Below are 20,446 nucleotides of genomic sequence, written 5' to 3'. Positions count from 1 at the left end.
GCAAACCTCCAGTACACTTACTTTGTCAGTAGGATTCAATCACTCGGAGTGTCTCAAACTGGAACACGCACAGTCTGTCAGTGTGTCTCAGCGTTATCTTGATTATTTGAAAACTCCCCGGCCGGTTGGCTTGTGGGAGTGGCTGGGAGGCGGAGTGAAGGATCATGGTCCATGTAGTTCGGGCCATTTTTTAATAAATATTGACGGACTTTTATTGGGCGCTATGTCCACAAGACATCGTGAATTCACTTTTAGCACTATATCAACAATGCATAGTGGGTTTGGAAAACTCAGAACCTGCCAGATGATGGACGGGGTGCCAAGGCAGTGCTACAGCAATCATAAAGGTACAACAAGTGCAGAATATTGTGTAGAAAGTGAACAATGAATTAAAAACAGCAGCAGCACAACCAAGCTCAGCCGAGAAACTAAAGCATGGATTACAGACTGGAAATTTCAGACATTTCGTTCAGGCCAGTGTTAGACGTGTCAAACTTTAGAATGAGGTACGCTTCTTTCTGAGACAAACGCAGATCAGGGTCTCCACTGCCCCCCCTGATAACTGCCAGGACTGTCCATCTGATATCTTGACTGGAATGATTTTTTTGCAAAAAGTGTGATACAAGTGGAGCTGTCAGGATTTTATTGTTAATTCTTGAGCGGTGCTGGATGATGCGCTGGCGAACCTCCTGAGTGGTTTTGCCGATGTACAGCATATTGCATGGGCATTGGATGGCGTACACAGCGTACTTGGTTTTGCAGTTTGTGTGTTCCTTGTGGCGCCAGAACTTCTTCCCATCTGTGAATAGTGACCCTTCCATGGTGAGTTCGCAGACGGAACAGGTCCCACATTTACGATGCCCCGTGACTGGATTTGCTCCAAAGATGGTGTTCTGGTGATCCCTTTTAGGTTGCGGTCTAGTAGATGTTATCATTTGCCCGATGCTCCTGTTCTTTTTCAGAGCAAAAAGGGGGGCGCCTATGTCCGGGAGGCTTTCCTTTACCAAGTGCCAACAGCGTCTGATGATTTTTTGCAGCTGGTTGGTATGGGGGCCGAAAGTGGAAACGCACACCATCCGGTCCGTCGCGGGTTTGGATCTTTTCTCAAGGAGGTGTTCCCTGGGTGTCCATCTCGCTCTCTTCATAGAGTGTTTAAGGAGCTTCTGGGGATAGCCACGTTCCTGTAATTTGGAGGTCAGGGCTTGTCCATGTAGTTCGAATTGCTCAATAGTAGTGCAGTTACGTCGCACGCGGAGATATTGGCCATAAGGGAGATTATCCCTTAGGCTGCGCGGGTGGTAGCTCTTGTAGTGAAGAGCATTGTTCTTATCCGTCTTCTTCTGGTATAAAGAGCATGACAATGCATTTTCTTTCACTGAGACTTCCACATCCAGAAACGGGAGGGTTTTTTCATGATAGCTCAAGCTGAATTTAATATCCGGGCTCCTGTTGTTCAACCACACATGAAATTCTTCCAATTGTATAGATGTGCCATTCCACACGCACCAAACATCATCTATAAATCGGAGCCATTGTGTGGACTTGCACAACCATCCTACTTGAGGGACACAATGGATTTTATCAACAAGGTCGAAGGCGTACCATTTGATCCTTCTTGTCAGTTATTAGCAACCATGGATGTGTCTTCGCTATACACCCAAATACCTCAGCAAGACGGCTTGGATGTTATGGAACTGTATCTGGAGGGTCGACTTCGTCCACACAGGGTGCCTACAGAACTAATAATCTCTCTGGCCACGGTGGCCCTCAAGAAAAACTTTTTCACCTTTGAGGACGAGATGTTCTTACAAATTAAAGGCTCGGCGATGGGCTGTCCTTTCGCCCCTGAAATGGCCATCCTGTTTATGGGCCAGTTTGAAGAAAAATTCGTCCTGAATAACAACCCCTACAGAGATTCCATCGGACAATGGCTCCGATTTATAGATGATGTTTGGTGCGTGTGGAATGGCACATCTATACAATTGGAAGAATTTCATGTGTGGTTGAACAACAGGAGCCCGGATATTAAATTCAGCTTGAGCTATCATGAAAAAACCCTCCCGTTTCTGGATGTGGAAGTCTCAGTGAAAGAAAATGCATTGTCATGCTCTTTATACCAGAAGAAGACGGATAAGAACAATGCTCTTCACTACAAGAGCTACCACCCGCGCAGCCTAAGGGATAATCTCCCTTATGGCCAATATCTCCGCGTGCGACGTAACTGCACTACTATTGAGCAATTCGAACTACATGGACAAGCCCTGACCTCCAAATTACAGGAACGTGGCTATCCCCAGAAGCTCCTTAAACACTTTATGAAGAGAGCGAGATGGACACCCAGGGAACACCTCCTTGAGAAAAGATCCAAACCCGCGACGGACCGGATGGTGTGCGTTTCCACTTTCGGCCCCCATACCAACCAGCTGCAAAAAATCATCAGACGCTGTTGGCACTTGGTAAAGGAAAGCCTCCCGGACATAGGCGCCCCCCTTTTTGCTCTGAAAAAGAACAGGAGCATCGGGCAAATGATAACATCTACTAGACCGCAACCTAAAAGGGATCACCAGAACACCATCTTTGGAGCAAATCCAGTCACGGGGCATCGTAAATGTGGGACCTGTTCCGTCTGCGAACTCACCATGGAAGGGTCACTATTCACAGATGGGAAGAAGTTCTGGCGCCACAAGGAACACACGAACTGCAAAACCAAGTACGCTGTGTACGCCATCCAATGCCCATGCAATATGCTGTACATCGGCAAAACCACTCAGGAGGTTCGCCAGCGCATCATCCAGCACCGCTCAAGAATTAACAATAAAATCCTGACAGCTCCACTTGTATCACACTTTTTGCAAAAAAATCATTCCAGTCAAGATATCAGATGGACAGTCCTGGCAGTTATCAGGGGGGGCAGTGGAGACCCTGATCTGCGTTTGTCTCAGAAAGAAGCGTACCTCATTCTAAAGTTTGACACGTCTAACACTGGCCTGAACGAAATGTCTGAAATTTCCAGTCTGTAATCCATGCTTTAGTTTCTCGGCTGAGCTTGGTTGTGCTGCTGCTGTTTTTAATTCATTGTTCACTTTCTACACAATATTCTGCACTTGTTGTACCTTTATGATTGCTGTAGCACTGCCTTGGCACCCCGTCCATCATCTGGCAGGTTCTGAGTTTTCCAAACTCACTATGCATTGTTGATATAGTGCTAAAAGTGAATTCACGATGTCTTGTGGACATAGCGCCCAATAAAAGTCCGTCAATATTTATTAAAAAATGGCCCGAACTACATGGACCATGATCCTTCACTCCGCCTCCCAGCCACTCCCACAAGCCAACCGGCCTGGGAGTTTTCAAATAATCAAGATAACGCTGAGACACACTGACAGACTGTGCGTGTTCCAGTTTGAGACACTCCGAGTGATTGAATCCTACTGACAAAGTAAGTGTACTGGAGGTTTGCTTAAAAATGCGTTAAGTTCCTTACCGCTATGACCACCCGTTCCACGGGAAAGCTTGGTTTAATTACCACTGCTTTTTTGTAACGCAGGTCGCGGCTCATTTATATACCAGCCCTGAAGTGATTTTTGACATCAAACGCTACACGTCTCACAAGCTACCTATTCAGGTAGGAATTGTTACTCGGCTTTATAATCTACATATTTTTTGTCACACTGAAGTAGTGGTCTAATTTCGCGCACCGTATTCTGTGTGTTCGTTTCAGCTTGCACAACGAAACATATTCAATATGTAAGCAGTCCCACTCATGTGTTTGTTCCGCGCGGCGGACAACCGAATCTTAAAGAACCCGAACCGGCTAACCACAGGTATGAGCTCTTATCGTTGATGGAACTGGGTGATTTGTATCAGCATAAGATCTCTATAGTTCCATGATGGACTATGGTGCTAAGCTCCGAACTTTGTATGTTTTCACAGAATCAACCCCTTCCCCGGCGATTTACCGACACCAAGGCACATTCTTTGCCACGTGCAGGTAAAAGTCTATCTCATGGTGTGGAGTCATTGCAAAAGGTGTTTTCACACAACTATGGTATTTAACCCTGACACCCACTCTGTATATTTTTACAGACTCATTGTTCCCAGTCCCCGTCCTGAAGAGAACCGTCAATAATCCGGTTCGAAACGCGTCGACATTCCCACCCTGTGGTCATTCAAAAGGGTGCACCTAGGAAGAGAAAGTATATACCACCTGGGACCCTAGTGGTGCAACCCAATACAAAATATTGAACCACAGTGTTGTCAGGCAGGCAGGCGTACTACTCCATCTGTCCCCGCCTGTCCCTTGGTTTCACATCCCCATGGACTGGTTGTACCCTCGCTTTTTGCATGAATTTTCTCATTGTATATAAATGCAATTAATGTTTGAATATTGAATAACGTTATTGCTTTTTGGGTGTGTCATTTACAACTGTCTTTATTTAATTGTGTTTCTTTCACCTTGTAAATAATGTACATTGGTATGTGTGTATAAATGTAAATACTGTATTCATGTATTCACTGTCGTGACAGTCTTTGGTTTGCCCATGCGCTTTGAAAAATCTGAAAAAACAGATACAAAATTAAATAAATTTGTTTTGGTACAGAAGACCTGGGTTACGTAGTACATATTGACTGCGTGACTGACACTCACGATACTAACTTTCCCTATCCAGCTATTCTGTTCTGTTTACTTTGTTGTGGAGATCCGGGCTGGGTAGATGTAGGATCCAAAACCTTTTTTGTTCTACACTTTAGGGGGCTTAGCCGCAAGTTCCCAGGACTTATTGGCGTCGTTGCTCTCGTAGTTGTGAGAGTGCGTCGTAGGGGTGTTTTCGCAGTCCGCTGCGTTGTAGAGTTATGCATCTGCCAGTCTATTCATCCACATGGTCCCCTAATATATGTGTTACAGTAGTTCAGGGGTTGAGATGGCAGCATAAGAGCCCCTCCACGGCTGCTCCGCGTTTCACTGCGTCGGCTCTTGTTATGTCCGCAGCGCCGTGTGGAAGATTCGGTGCCCGGGAGCGTTAGGACTGTGTTAATTGCTTGCCTGCATCGCCTCACTCAGCTCTCTCCCACTGTTTACATGTGTGTAGTCCCCTGTGCAGCACCGACCGCGTTAGCAGTTTGTGAGGGTTCGACGTGGAATCTGCCTTTCCTGCTCCTATTCCCCCGTGCTTGGTGTGTAGGCTTCAGCGGGTTACTCACGGTTCCCTTCGGCAGTTTGCTGGCTTGGCTGCGCACTCGGCTCCGTCACTTAGTCATGGGCGCCATTTTTGTCAGTTCCTTCCCGATTCCGTAGTTTGGTAGCTCGTCCCACTAGCGGGCAGGAGTTCTGTACAAGTCCGTGATGCCCCACCTCTCCAGGCCGTTTCATGTGCTCTACTTGCCAGATCTTCGGGAGTCGCCTTGCCTTCTTGCGGTCCCGTAGTAATGCATCGGTGCCGCGTACGGTATGCGTTCCATTGTCGCCGCCATTTTGACCTCCGTGGAACGCAGCACCTCAACTCACTCTGCTGACTTCTCCTTCAACAGTGCACATTACCGTTTTGGCATCACTTGGTCCGGCAGTGCGTGGTCGGAATTCAGTCGGCGCATCCCTCGGTTCCTTTTGTGGTTGCGGGTCTATGCACTTCAGAACTGATCGCTGGGGGCGGCCATCTTAGTTTGCCCCTCGCCTCCACGCCGTATTTCACCTTTTCGTCCGATATCCACTACATGACAGGAGTTCCGACCCTGCTATATTGTTCGCGGCATGTTCCGATCTCCAACGGTATACTTTCCGTCGCTCTGGGTGTATTTGTAGAGGTGCAAATCTGCCGTTGTTTACACCCGTCCGGCAGAGCTGACTGACTAGCCAACCATCCCGCAGTGCGCCCTCTAGCGCCCCACCTTATGAGGACCTTCTTACCTAAGCTAGAAGATGTGCTATGAGTTTGAATACGAAGACAAAGAATTTTCAGAGATGCAGAGGCAAATTAGCAATACTATTCTGATGAAGCATTCATAAATGTCTAAATCATATTTTATTATAACAAACACAGCAATGTCTCATTGTATAATAGTCAATGACCTAACATGGGGTGAGGGAACAAACTTGAACATAGGTCTGAAGTCAGCACATTCTAAGCAGGCTGCTGGTGCTTGGGAACAGATTCTAACACATGTCCACATGTCTAAACAGTGACCAAGAGTTGATAGAAAAAGGCTTTGAGGCATAAACTAAATGTGCACATTTAAGAATGATAGCTTAGTACACATTTTTGTTTTATTCTACTTCATGAACATATTTTATGCACTCTTTTTATATATATATATATATATATATATATATATATATATATATATATATATATATATATATATATATATATATATATATATATATATATGTATATATATATGTATATATATATATATATATATGTATATATATATGGATTATCTACTAGTTATATTTAGAACCTAGTTTCCATAGGAAAAGCATTTTTTGATTTGCTAATAACTTTGGCGTCGTTTGATGAATCTTTGCGAAATTCTCCCAAAGAAAAGTTTATCCAAGTCAGCTCCTATACTGAAAGTTTGGGGGTGATTCGTCAAGCGGGGGCTGGGAAAAAAGGGGGGGCCCAAATCACATTTTCCCCATGTTAATTTCAAAGTAAATTGTGAGACGGGCTACAGCCTGAACTGCTGAACGGAATTACCCCAAATATTTCAAAAAGGTAGAGTTTGGTTCAGAAGGCAATCTTTTTTTTTAAATGGTGTAAATCCGTTCAGAAGTTGTTGAGAAATTAAAAAAATAAAAGTTTTGCTATCTAGTCGTGACCCCTGCCGACCACAAGCTTTATTGTAATTGTCTGTCAACACTCCAAACCAGGAAGTGTTGGCAGCCATCTTGTGACTCGGTAGAACAGAAAAATAAAGGTGAAAAAAAAGAAAAGGGAGCAGGGTAAAAACACCCTGACCCCCTAGTCCTGCTCATGGGGTCCCACAAGGACGGCCAGGGCCCAAAAAGCATTTAAAAAAAAGAAATCGGCGAAATTCACGATAGAGTTGCGAATCCCGCCAATTTTTTTAAAAAAATGAAGCCCGGGCTCCCGCACTTTAATTGAGGCCCCCGGGTAGGCCAGGTCCCTGAGCATTACTAAGAATTATACCGCCACCCCCCTGGGCTTGCTTAATAATATGTGCGGGAGGGCACTCTGTCCTCTCGCAGCCCCAGGGACCGCCACCCTCTGGGGCTTCCCTTTTAATGCTTGGGGGGCTAGGCCTGGGGACTGCCACCCTTGGGGCTTTTAGTAATTATTCGTGGGGGGGCACATGGCCTCCCACTGTCCCGGACACTGCCACCCCTGGGGCTTTTCAAATTAAATAAATGAACCTGTGTGGGGAGGCTTGAGCTCCCCCACACACCCCGGGGACCGCCACCTCCCCGAGGTACTAATATGCAAATGCGGGGGTCTGTTACGGACCCACAAGCCCTGCGGACCACCATCTCCCCAGGGCTGTGCACTAGGTGGGAGGGGGGCCACGTGGCCCCACTCCTGGAGCCCTTGGTGCCCTGGAGAGTGCCACCCCTTAGGGACACTGCCCGGCCATGCGGCTCCCACCCTGTCATAGCAAATTTGCTTTGGATTTTGCAAGCGAGAGCAGGGAAACCTGCTCTTGCTTCCAAATCCAAAGCCTATTGCTTTTCCACACGGGGAGCTGAATGTTAGCAGCTCCCCGTGTGGAAAAGCAATGCCGGCTCCCGCAGGAGGCAGGGAGCCGACAGAGGGGACGGGTGTCCCCGGGGCCAGATGTGGTCTGGGAGGGGGGCCAAAGGGTCCTCCTCTCATTTTTTTATTTTATTAATAATAAACTTGTGGGCATGCCTCGGGGAATGGGATCCCCGAGGTGCATGCAATTTAGTGAAAGTGGACGTTTAAAAAAAGAAAATGGAGTCGCGACCCTAGTGCGGCTCTCAGCGCGTCCCTCTGTGTGAACGCGATGGGTGCGCAGCTCCCAGCGTGTCCCCCCGTGGGAACACGATGGGTGCGTGGCTTAACGTCACGCTTGGTGCGCGACTCCAAGCAAGAAAATAAATATATATTTTGTCAAAAACTAAATTATATGTTGGGTTATTAGGTGGCTCTAAAAAGAGCACTTGTATTTATTGGGAGATTTTTGTAGCTACATGTAAGTGCCGATGCAGAGCCTTAGGTTGTTGAGGAGGACTCTGTTTCCCTTAAGAGAGAGTAGGAGCCTCAGGTGTGTCCGTGCCTGGTTTTCCACGAAGCCGCGAGTGAGCCGCGGGTGAGCAGGGAGCCGCGAGCAGTGAACAGCGAGTGAGCCGCCGAGCGGAACGCTGATGCCAGTGGCCAACGACCAGCGCCAACGCCGAGACGGTGAGGGAGAGTGCCCCAGAGCCCAGTGACCCCAGGGGGGTGTCTGCCCGAGCTCCCAAACCGCCACCAATTTGCAGCGTTGGTTTGGTGCGCGGCTGTGAAGGATCTGCGAGGGAGCTGCTTTGGGTGAGCAGCTCCTAGAAAGGAAACCTCCGTGGTTGCAGGAGCACCGTTGAGCCCGTGGCCGGAACTGTGCCTGGAACTGTGGAACTGTGGCTGGAACTGGGGCTCGACCAGGCTGCCTGGCAGTGAGGTAACGCGACAGGAGACTGGAGGAAGGTGGCGCATGAAGTTTCAACACAGGTGTGTGGCATGGGCTCCGGGCTGTGACTCGGGGCAGCAGTGAGTGGTTTGTTTGCGGACTATCTTTAGATACGGTGGAGTGGAGACAGAAGGAAGGAAGTGACTAAAGGGAGGGGAGGCAAGCGGGGCACCAGAATTGTTTTCAGCGAACAGGGAAAAAACTGTTGTAAAAGCCCGTAAGCCAGAAGAGTTGTGTCCCAGGTGAGGGGAGGTGATGTGAGGAAGGTGGTGAAACTTTTGGCCCCTCTGCTCCTCGCATCCCAGCCCCCCCAGTCATTCCCAGTTTAATTCATCCTTTGGCTTCGCTATTCCCCATTCTAGATCTTTGCTCCCTGCAAATGGCCAGATAATTTACAGCAGAAAACACCGGGACAGCGGGAGTACTGAGGACGCCGTGGTCACTGCGGATTTCAGAGAGTCTGCGGCGTATGCAGAGCTAGTGGAGCGAGCGATGCTAGTGTAAAACGTAGAAACTGACCTAGGGAAGTTTACTGAGGAGCGGTGAACTAGGCCCACTCTCCAGTCGCCATTAATACCAATTTTTGTGTGGCGGGATTATAATAGATTAAATATTTGATCATCTGGCTATGACATTTAAGTGGGTGTACTCAAAAGAAAACAAATCACAGCAAAAGCCCCTGGTAAAATTATAGTGGGGATGTGGTCAGGAAAGATTCGGCAAGCACCCACACGTAAAAGCAGGAGAAAGGTGCTTTCAGGAGACCCAACACGGATTGCAAATAAAAGCAAAATAAAAGAGGATTTTATACAAAAAAAGAGATTGGTCTCGCTTTCAACTCCAGAACCTTTCAAGTTTGGGGGGGAAAACGAGACGCAGAAGTTTCAATTTCTAAAAAACCCAATGGCGGCAATTTAAGCGCCCTGTGGAGAAACGTCAGGCCTCCAAAGCCCAATAAAACTGATAAACTTGATAACTCCAAAAAAACCAGGAGACATTAGCCCTTTCCATTTTGAACTATAAACAAATCAGCAACAACAAGAGTGGACAGGAAAAGAATACAGGAGTGGCTATCCAAGACAAAAATTCAATAAAAAAATGGCTGATAAAAACAATAGCGCAAGTACATCATTTACTGAATACACAGGAAAAAAGGGAGGCGGTAGTAAAAGAGGAAAGTAAAAAAGACAAATGAAAAAAGAATATTTAGGTCAAATAGAAAAACAAGAATTTGCACAATCCTTAGGATGGTCAAAATCGTTTTCAATTTCTGAGGAAAAAGAACTCATAGAAGCCTTAGAATGTAATACCCGATCTGAAGTGGCACCACAGGTGAATAGGGATATGGATATGACAGAAGTAGACACGTTACAAAACAGGATAACGGGGGAAGAAGGGGGCGTAGCTTCAACACCCATCAAACCACAATCAAACAAGGATCAATGGGATAAACAAAACAAGGAGAATAACGGATGTTTAAAAGAAAGAGAGAAAATACAGTCACCAATTACTATCTCATCAGTTAGTGGTATTGATTCAATTTCAGGGATTTTGACGCAAGCCAATAATAATATAACAAATACCTGGAGCAAACCTTTGTTAAAATCCCTGCAGCAAGCAATTGATGTTCTAAATCTTTAATCGGATAAATTAGAAGTCCAGGTAGACCTAATGAACCTAATTGCAGTGCACATAGCAGGAATAAATACTAAATTGGACAAAATTGTAGCGCAAATTACGAATGGTAACAATATTGCTATACAAACTAAACATAAACTGTTGGATCAAAGTTGCAGATACGGACACATAATAGACAAACTGGAGTCCCTACCGGAGATATTGACAGAAATCCTGTGTGTTGCACAATCCTCAGGTAGATTAGGAGAAAAACCCTTAACAGAGAAAAATATTGAAAAAATTAAAACGAGAGGACTAGGAAAACTGCAGGCCGATACACCGCACGAAGATAGTTTAAAACTAAGAGAAGCTAAAATAATAAATGAAGAAAGCATTGGTCAAGACGGAAATAAAACAATAGTCACACAGAGTTTATTAGCCAATCCAACAAAAAGACAACGGAAGAGACTACGGAAAGCCATGAAAAATGCCGGACAAAAGGCTATCCAGGAAAGAAGCCAAACTTACGCAATATTTACTTAAAAGTCAAGTAAAAAAAGTAACAATCAGGATGTATATCTCATTAAAGGTGAATTACACAGTGCAGGATAAAAAATACCTGACAGACCTAGGAGACCTAGCATGTTAACGCAAAGTAACCACAATGCAAATACAAGCGTTCAAGAGAAAACATCTATTGGTTCGGAGGAAGGAGAACAAAAGGCAAAAAACACAAAGGAAAAGGAGGAACAGGATGACCAAGGGTTGGAGCCAAAATTATCAACAAAAAGGCAGGAAGAAGAAATGATGCGGGATGATCTAAAGGCTTTTCCAAAAAGAGTTACAAAAGACACAGACCAAGAAAATAAAGGTACTGAGGAATTAGAGATAGAGATTGAAGATCAGACAAATAAACAACCTTAATATGGGAACATACAAAAAAACAAAAAGAAAATGTGAAAAGTGACGGTAAGAAAGTGAAAATTACACTCAATAAGGAAGGAAGGATATGCAAGCTTCCTACTAAGAAGGAAAAAATAGTGGAAAACGCTTGGTCGGAAATAAGGCAAAAAACTTCGAAGATAGAGAAAGAAACAACCAATAGGGTGGACCTAACACTACTAAGTACAACCCTACCCAGACAAGAAAGAGTCAGGGTCGAGATTACAAGGGAGCAATCAAACAAGCATCAAGCATCAAACAGGGAAGACAATGAACAAGACCTGGACCAAAATCAACATAGAAAGGTAGAAGAGCGGGGGTATAAATTGATTTTTCTGCCAGAATACTCATCCAAAGGTAGATTGGATATTTTAAATAGGGGAAACCTATTGAGGTTGTTCAACGAAATCCCACAATTAAATCAAATAACAACAGCTGACCTCTTGGCGGTTGAATTTAGGGAAGCAGAAAACAGGACTAAACAAGACGCAACCTAAAATGGTCTTCGAAGCGTGGGGTATATTACTAACATATCCAAAGCGCACAATGTATCCATATCCGCTTTTAAATGAGGGGACAACTTGGACACAGAAAGTAAATCAAACAGCAACAATTTCAGTGTTGAAGGGGGCAAGAAGCACGAACTCCATAGACCAAGCTAAACAGGATAATCATTTAAATAGCCCCAACACCAGAAGAGAGGTTTTGGGGACCGGAAAACAGCAAGATTGGTCGTGGGTGCCATACACCCTAAACCAACGCCGACCCTGACGAAAATCAAAGGGATAGAAGGGAGCTGTCTGGAGTAAATCAGTCACCTACAAAAAGTGTGGAATTAATAAGAATCTGCTCCTGGAATTCTCATGGGTTCAGAGATATGGAACAGGATCAAGACACCATTGCTTACTTGGGAAAGTTTGCAATAATCTTATTGCAAGAAATCTGGAATCTAACCCCAAGACACACAGCAGGATACGAAGAATACCATGTAATGGCAGAAAAAGTTCCAAAATATGGACATCCTAGGGGGGGGCTTATCAACGTACCTAAAGGTAAAATATAACTGGGAGGTAGAGGAAATAGATTCCGGAGAAAACTGGTTACAAACGTTTAAACTGGAATGTAAAAGACCCTGCCACACTGCTTCATGTAAAATACCGATCTTAAATATTTACATCCATCCAGAAAAGTCTAAAAAACTGAAAAAAAATTGACAAACCTGACAAATCTAATAAAAACCTTACAAGTAACATATCAAGATTACGGTATGGTAATATCTGGTGACTTTAATTGTAAACTAATAGGGGTCCCATTAATCAAAAAAGGCCGACAGGGCAGACCAGATGGACTCAACTGAAAGCAAGAACTGGAAGCCCTTGGACTGGTCGTTTTGAATGGGAATACAAAGGGAAACCAACCGGCAGGAAGAACCTACCTAAGCGGAAATAATCAATCGACAATTGATTACACAATAATTAGCAAGGATGAATTACATTTAGTAGAAACTTTTTCCATAAAACCTCGACCGGAGAGTGATCACTTTCCCCAAGAGAGAGTATTGTCTGTGAATTTGACACAAAAAAAGAGCACAATATCTTTAGCCGTAATGCCAAATGTGTATAATCAAAGGAAACTGAATTGGAGTGTGACAAATATAAAAGACATAATGAACACAGTGAAACTCTTCATGTGGGGAATAAAGAGACATTAGTCACTCACTCACTACTACAGGATTGGGAGAGCCTGAGTACGTTCCTGCTAGAAACATTTCCAGCAGGAAAATCCTTGTAAATGTAAATGTAAATTGATACTTGTATAGCGCACTACTCACCCGCAAGGGTCTCAAGGCATTTGTACGAATACCACTGTGGAACCCATCCTGGCTTTCCCTGTGAGGTGTCCACTCCTGGGCACCCCCAAGGTGGAGGCTTGGCATCCTTAGCGTTGTGGGGGCCATTGTGGAGATTAAGCAAGCTATTGCCCAGAGTGGGACTCCATGATTGGAATAGGCACCAAGGCAAGAATTATCAGGTCCATGGAATTTTGAGCCCAAGACCCGCCGAGGCGGGGAATTGAACCCTGGTCCCGGGCTAGACCTCTGCATCAGGGTATGCCGCTCTAACCATTGAGCCACACTTCTCCACTTGTATGGAACAAGAGAGGCACCATGGTTCAATGGAAACTTGAGAGAACAGAAGAGAAGAATTGCCAAGGAAGCAAGAGTAATTACCTCAGAGGGCCAGATTGGGAAATGAGATAGACTCGAGTAAGATCAAAACAATGAGAAAGATATATAAAGAAAGGTGTAGAGAGGCAAAGAAGTTTCACATTGAAAACCTTGGGGGAAATTATTATGGGCAAGCAAACTACCAAGCAGCAGTGAGTTTTGGGGTCTAATAAACAAACTGTCCAAGGAAACCGAGACCCTACAAAACACCGGAATAAGTGAGCCAGACTGGACTAAACATATCGGTATTTTGTATAATAACTGTCAAACAAGTACTCACAGATGTGCATTATCTTATCCAGACGAAATGGTAGATGTAATTCAAAAAACAACCTCAGCTGAAAATCCGATTCTGAAAGAAGGGCCCACAATCACACAAGATCTAGTAACTCTAATAACAACAAAAAACTTAAGGGCGTTGATAAAAAAGCTGAAGCACTCTGGTGCAGCAGGGCCAAATGGTCTCCCGAATGACCTCTTCAAGCAAGACCGGGAGTTTTGAACAAGTTATCTTGCTCCCTTTTTTAATCAATTGCACTCCACGAACACGTTACCAGCCTCCTGGAGAGAAAGTTTGCTCCACCCAATTTATAAAAATGGAAGTAGAATGGAACCAGGGATCTACAGGCTCATTGCCTTAATAGATGTCGAGGCAAAATTGTTCTCATCCTGCATTTTACAACATGTACAGGAGTGGATGGAGGAAAAAAGAATAATACCAAAACTTCAAACTGGTTTCAGGAAGAGCATGGGTACCACAACTAATCTGGCAACAATGGCTATACTAATCGAAAAAGCCATAAGGAAAAAAACAAGCCTACTCGCATGTTACATCGATTTGAAATCGGCGTTCGATAGAGTGCCACGAGATCAACTTTGGCAGAAATTAAAAGAATGGGGATTACCGCAGGATGTGTTAAACACGATAATGGCACTATTTAGCGAAACATGGGCAAGGGTAAAGCTAGGAGATGGAAGCAGACTATCGGCAAAGATAAAAATAGACAATGGCTTAAAACAAGGCTGTGTTTTATCACCATGTCTATTTAACCTATATTTAGCAGATTTAAACAACTATCTGCAATCGACCAACGGACACCCACCTAGTATAGCAAGTGAGCCAATTCAGTATCTGCAGTATGTGGACGACATTGTGGTTATGAGTCAAACACCAATAGGTCTGCAAAGAACCATAAATAAATTGATTGAATACTTGGATCTTATAGGCTCGGAAATAAATGAGAAAAAAACCAAGGTGGTTCGCCTAGCAGGACCTAAAGCAGTGTCAAAAAATAAATGGTATGCCAAGGAGAAGCAAATTGAGGAAACAAGAACATACACGTATCTAGGCATCAAATTAGGCCAAAGAATGTCCTTTATGGAGCAAAAAATGGACATAAAAGCAAAAGCTCAGTCACTGATTTTTGCATAAATACAACTCGGTAAGAAATTGCAATGCCCTTCACATGGACATCTTCTGAAAATAATGGCAGCACAATTGCTTCCGACTTTGTCTTACGGTCTGGAAATCTGGCATGGCCAAGAAACTATTATTTTAAACGATCTGCAGATAAAAACATTTAAAGCAGTTTTTAATCTCCCAATGGGTGCATCACCAGCACAAGTGCGCCTAGAATCAGGAATACCAAAGAAAGGCAACATTTGTAAAACTGTGCTGGAAACTTAGAGCTTCTGAACCTGGGTCGCTGAACTACTTATGTTGGTTGGAAATACAAAATCAATATATTACAAGAATAACAAACACATGGGGCGATTCCCTGTGAACTGCTCTGGCGGTACTAGACATGGAAGAAGCCTGGAAACAAAAGATGGAGAGAGCTACATTTAATAAAGCATGCAACGCCAAGGCTAAAAAACTGTCATTTTTGGAAGATAAAAAAAGATTGTCCAAACGACGCCATGCATGGACAGTAATAAATTCGTATACCTCATTAAAGCCACAACCCTATTTAATGGCGCATTTTTGGCTATTTTTAAAAAAGAAGTTTACTGAATATAGACTGGGTGATCACAACACAAAGCACTTGCATCCTGATTCATCAAGCTTAATTGCGCTCGCAAAGGGCCAGATTCTGAGAATCTGGCCCTTTGCGAGTGCAATTTTTGCATTTGGGATTCATCATCCCAAATGCAAAATTCGCTATTATAGAATTCGCATATTTGTGAGGAATTGCATTTAAGGAATCTCTATTTGAGATTCCTTAAATGCAATTCATGAACCATTTTAAAATACCGAAATCGCTATTTTGGGCCGCTATTTACCGCGAGGTCAAACCTCGTGGTAAATAGCGAAAACTTTTAAATGCATTTTTCTAAGTTGCATGTTACACACACACATGTCCTTTGCAACACCAATGTAGATTACATTTACATTTCAGGGGTGCTACAGGGTGTCCTTTGGACACCCTGGCACCCTTGAAATCGATATCTTATTTGCGATTAGCAAATTGCAATTCGTAAATAAGGAATAACTCCCCATTCATTCCTATGAGCCTTTAGGCAAATAAGGAATGTGTAGGAATCGCATTTCTTTATGCAATTTCTACATGAATCCCGTTTTGCAAGTCCTTAATAGCGATTCCTTAATAATCGCTATTAAGGACTCGCAAAACGGACCAATGATGAATCAGGCTGTTGGTCCCTACCTGGAAAAGAAAAGAACTATCAAATAATTGCCGGCTGTGTGGATACTGTAAGGAATCAATATGTCATTTAATCTGTGTTTGCGATCATTTAAAAATGGAACGAAGGAAGCTGTTACTGGCACACTTTAAGGACCTACAAATTCGTACCGGCAGGCAGGTGGTAACAAGCTGGATGAGAGCCATGCCCAATATTCTAATTTGTGGTGGTGTAAAATTTATGATTAAGGTGGACACTCTCTTATCAAAAGCAGATATGGAGTAAATGCACATGGGAATCCGCTTTGGGATCTTTTAGATTTGCTAATGTTTTAGAAGTTTTACTGAAAAATTATGTTTTTATGTGCTGCTATTTATATTTGTTTTTACTTCATGCTTTATGGTTATGATAAACCAAATAAAGTTGTTTTTTGACTGACTGACTGACTGTTTCCCTTATCTGTGAAATGTACACCATCACTCCTGTAGATGCCATCCATATTGAAATGCAGATTGTTGTTGTATATGGAGCCCATACTATGGTCTCTGAGATAAGCAGAAACAGCCTTATTGACATTTTTTCTAGCTTTCTCAATATGAGGACAACAATGATTGGACCAGTTCCATTTCTTTGTTTGGCATATGTTAGAGTATACAAAGGCAGTTTGGGGGAAAAGCAATGTTTCAATGTTTAAAAAGCATGTTTCTTATTAGTTAGTAAAAAAAAATTTGAACGGTACATTAGATAGGATAAACTCAAATTTTGGAAAGTCAAGCACACTTGCTGTTTGTATTTGCAACGTTGTATGCTGAACTTGTGACCTGTGAGTTCAGTTGAGAGTTCCATGAACTGTTGTTATGGAAACAGGTATTAAGGAGAATGGGGGTAGGTTAGAAATGTAACTGTGGCATTCAAATGTGAATTTGTTATAAATATTAAAGTAATATGTTATTACAGTGAGATTTAGCAAGTCCGTGCTATCTTTAGAAGTAGTGTATAGTTGTAAATTTATTTGTAATACATTTTTGAACTCCCGTATGGATTCGCGGTGCCATCGCTTACGGTGCACGGTGCAGTCATGACTCTAGAAAATTCCAGAAGCATTTTGGGTTCAATTAGAGGTCGGTTGGGAAGGGTTGGTATGTGTAACCAATAGAAATGTGTTTTAGAATTTGAAATAATCAGGGAAGCAATGTGATTTGTTATTTACATCTATATGTGTAGAGAAAGATAGGTAAAGTTTGCCATTACTGGTTTTGCTAAGAGCAGTGCATTATATTGATTGTGTGCATAAGAAAATCTGGTGTGAGATTCTGATACTTCATAATCCACAAATCAATTTGAAAGGTGAGTTATCAATTCGTGAGGTGTACTATGTGGTGCCTTTGTTTTTAAAGATAAAATATAATAGATATATTTTGTATTAAAGAAATGTTTAATGGAATTGTTTGTAATGTTTTTAAATGTTGTTTAACATAAATTTTGTATAGTATTATGTGTGTTTTGGAATAGGGATTGCTGATTATGGCAGTTTGTTTCAGTGGGTGGATATGTACATTAGTAGTATACCACATAATTTTAAGTGTTGACTTTAAATTGGAAGTGCATATCTTGAGTTAAGGTATTAGTGATGAGACTAGTATTTATAAGTCTTTAGAGGGGTACAGTTTAAATATGCCACATACATTTTGGTGTTTGGTTTAAAATTGAAGTTTGTTCTGTGAATTTATGAGGTGGAGATACTGTTATGGTAGAGAGACACCCATTTCTGTTTTTCATTAATATGGTGAGACTTATAGCAGAGAAATGTGAATGGTTCTCGCATTGTATTTGGCTATGTGTAACACTAAAAGTAGTTGTGAAATGGTAAAGTAGCAGCAGGAATTCCTGCACTATTTCAATCCCATAAGCACTGTCCTTGCAGAGCAGCCATTGCCCTGTCAGTACTCATACACTCCTCCAATCACCCATCCAGCACCATACACTTATCCAATCAGTGCGTTAATACTCAAGCACATAAATTCACCATCCAGTCTCTTTGCAGCACTGTAAAAAAATAAGTCAGTATACTCGTACTCATGCAATGGTACAGGCACTAAGATATGCACGGCTACAAATCCTCTGTGCAGTATCCATGCGCATCTCTAACCACCTACATACTAAAGATTAACCTGTGCAATTACCCATGTAGTACCTATGCAATCCAGTAATCTCCCTATCACTGCCCATGCACTTTTACAATGAGCCATCCAGCACTATGTACTTATGTAACCACTCTGCCAATACACAAACAGTTATAAATTTACCATACACTCTCTTTGCATTTCTTTAATCATGCAGTCAGTATCCACATACTCATGCAATGACCCAATGACTACCTCATGCAGTGTTAACATTTCCTGAGGACCACTATTGTAGTACAGCCAACACCCTGTCAGTACCCCATGCACTCTTCCAATCATCCACCGAGGACCATGTACTTATCAAATTAGTCTAGCAAAACAGAAGCCCTTATAAATACACCATGTACTCTCCTAGCACTACTCCAGTAATCCAGTCAGTATGTCTGTAAAATGACCCAGGCAGTAACCATACATTTCAAAATAGAAGTACAGTATGTCCAGTTTTAAAATGTGCATGGACTTGTGTGTGTGAAGTATGTCTGTACTTGCATATGTTGAGTTTAGGTATTTATGATGGGACTAGTTTGTATAAGTCCTTCGAGATGTACAGTTGAAATATGCCACATAATGTTTGGAGTTTGGTTTAACATTGCTGTCCCCCCTCCCAACAGGCACAGTACTGATTCACTTTTCTAGTTACCCAGGTACTACCCATGCAGTGTAGGATTCCCCCTGTCAGTCCCATGCATTTCTCCAATCACCCATCCAGCACTATCTACTTATCCTATCACTCTGCCAAAACGTAAGCACTGATAAATTCACCATTGTCTCTGTTTGCAGCACTGTAATCATTCCAGTTACTAGTCTTGTACTTATGCAATGGCCTCAGCACTAATAGAAGTACAGCTACAATATTCTGTGCACTATCCATGCAGACCTAAGCACTCATAAATTCACCATTGTCTCTGTTTGCAGCACTGTAATCATTCCAGTTACTATTCCTGTACTTATGCAATGGCCTAGGCACGATCAGAAATACAGCTACAATATTGTGGGCACTATCCATGCAGACCTCTAACCAGGTATATACTACTAATTCACTTCTCTAAATAACCAAGTACTACCCAAGCAGTCTAGGAATCCCCCTGTCAGTCTCATGCATTTCTCCAATCACCCATCCAGCACTATCTATTTATCCTATCACTCTGCCAATACCTAAGCTTTTATGAATTCACCGTCCACTCTGTTTGCAGGACTAGAATCATTCCAGTTACTAGTCATGTGCTTATGGAATGGCCTAGATACTAACACAAATACAGCTACAATGTTCTGTACACTATCTATGCAGACCTCTAACCAGATACATACTATTGATGCACTGCTCTAATTACCCAGGTAGTACTCACGCAGTCTAAGAATCCTCCTGTCATTACCATGCATTTCTCCAATTGCACATCCACAACTATTTACTTATTCAATCAATCCACCAATACCTAACCACTTATAAATTCACCATGGCCTTGGTGCTAACACAAGCACAGCTACAATACTTTGTGCACTATCCATGCAGACCTCTAACCAGCTACATACTACTGATTCACTTCTCTAATTACCCAGGTACTACCCATGCAGTCTAGGAATACCCGTGTCAGTCCCATACATTTCTCCAATCACCCATCCAGCACTATCTACTTATCCTATCGCTCTGCCAATACCTAAGCACTTATAAATTCACAATTGTCCCTGTTTGCAGCACTGTAATCATTCCAGTCACTTGTCATGTATTAGGCAATGGCACAGGCATTAACAGAAGTACAGATACAATATTCTGTGCACTATACATGCAGATCTCTAGCCAAACACATGCTACTAATTCACTACTCTAATTACCCAGGTACTACCCATACAGTCTAGGAATCACCCTGTCAGTCCCATGCATTTCTCCAATCACCCATCCAGCACTATCTACTTATCCTATCACTTCGCCAATCACCTATAAATTCACCATTGTCTCTGTTTGCAGTACTATAATCATTCCAGTTACTCGTCATGTACTTATGGAATTGCCTAGCCTCTAACAGAAGAACAGCTACAATATTCTGTGTACTATCCATGCAGACCTCTAACCAGCTACTTACTATTGATACACTCCTATAATTACACAGTTAGTACCCATGCAGTCTAGGAATCCCTGTGTCAGTCCCATGCACGTCTCCAATCACCCATCCAGCACTATCTACTTATCCTATCA

The sequence above is a fragment of the Lissotriton helveticus genome, chromosome 1_2 (genome assembly GCF_964261635.1).
Source record: "Lissotriton helveticus chromosome 1_2, aLisHel1.1, whole genome shotgun sequence".
Taxonomy (NCBI): domain Eukaryota; kingdom Metazoa; phylum Chordata; class Amphibia; order Caudata; family Salamandridae; genus Lissotriton; species Lissotriton helveticus.
This window is presented reverse-complemented; position numbering follows the sequence as displayed.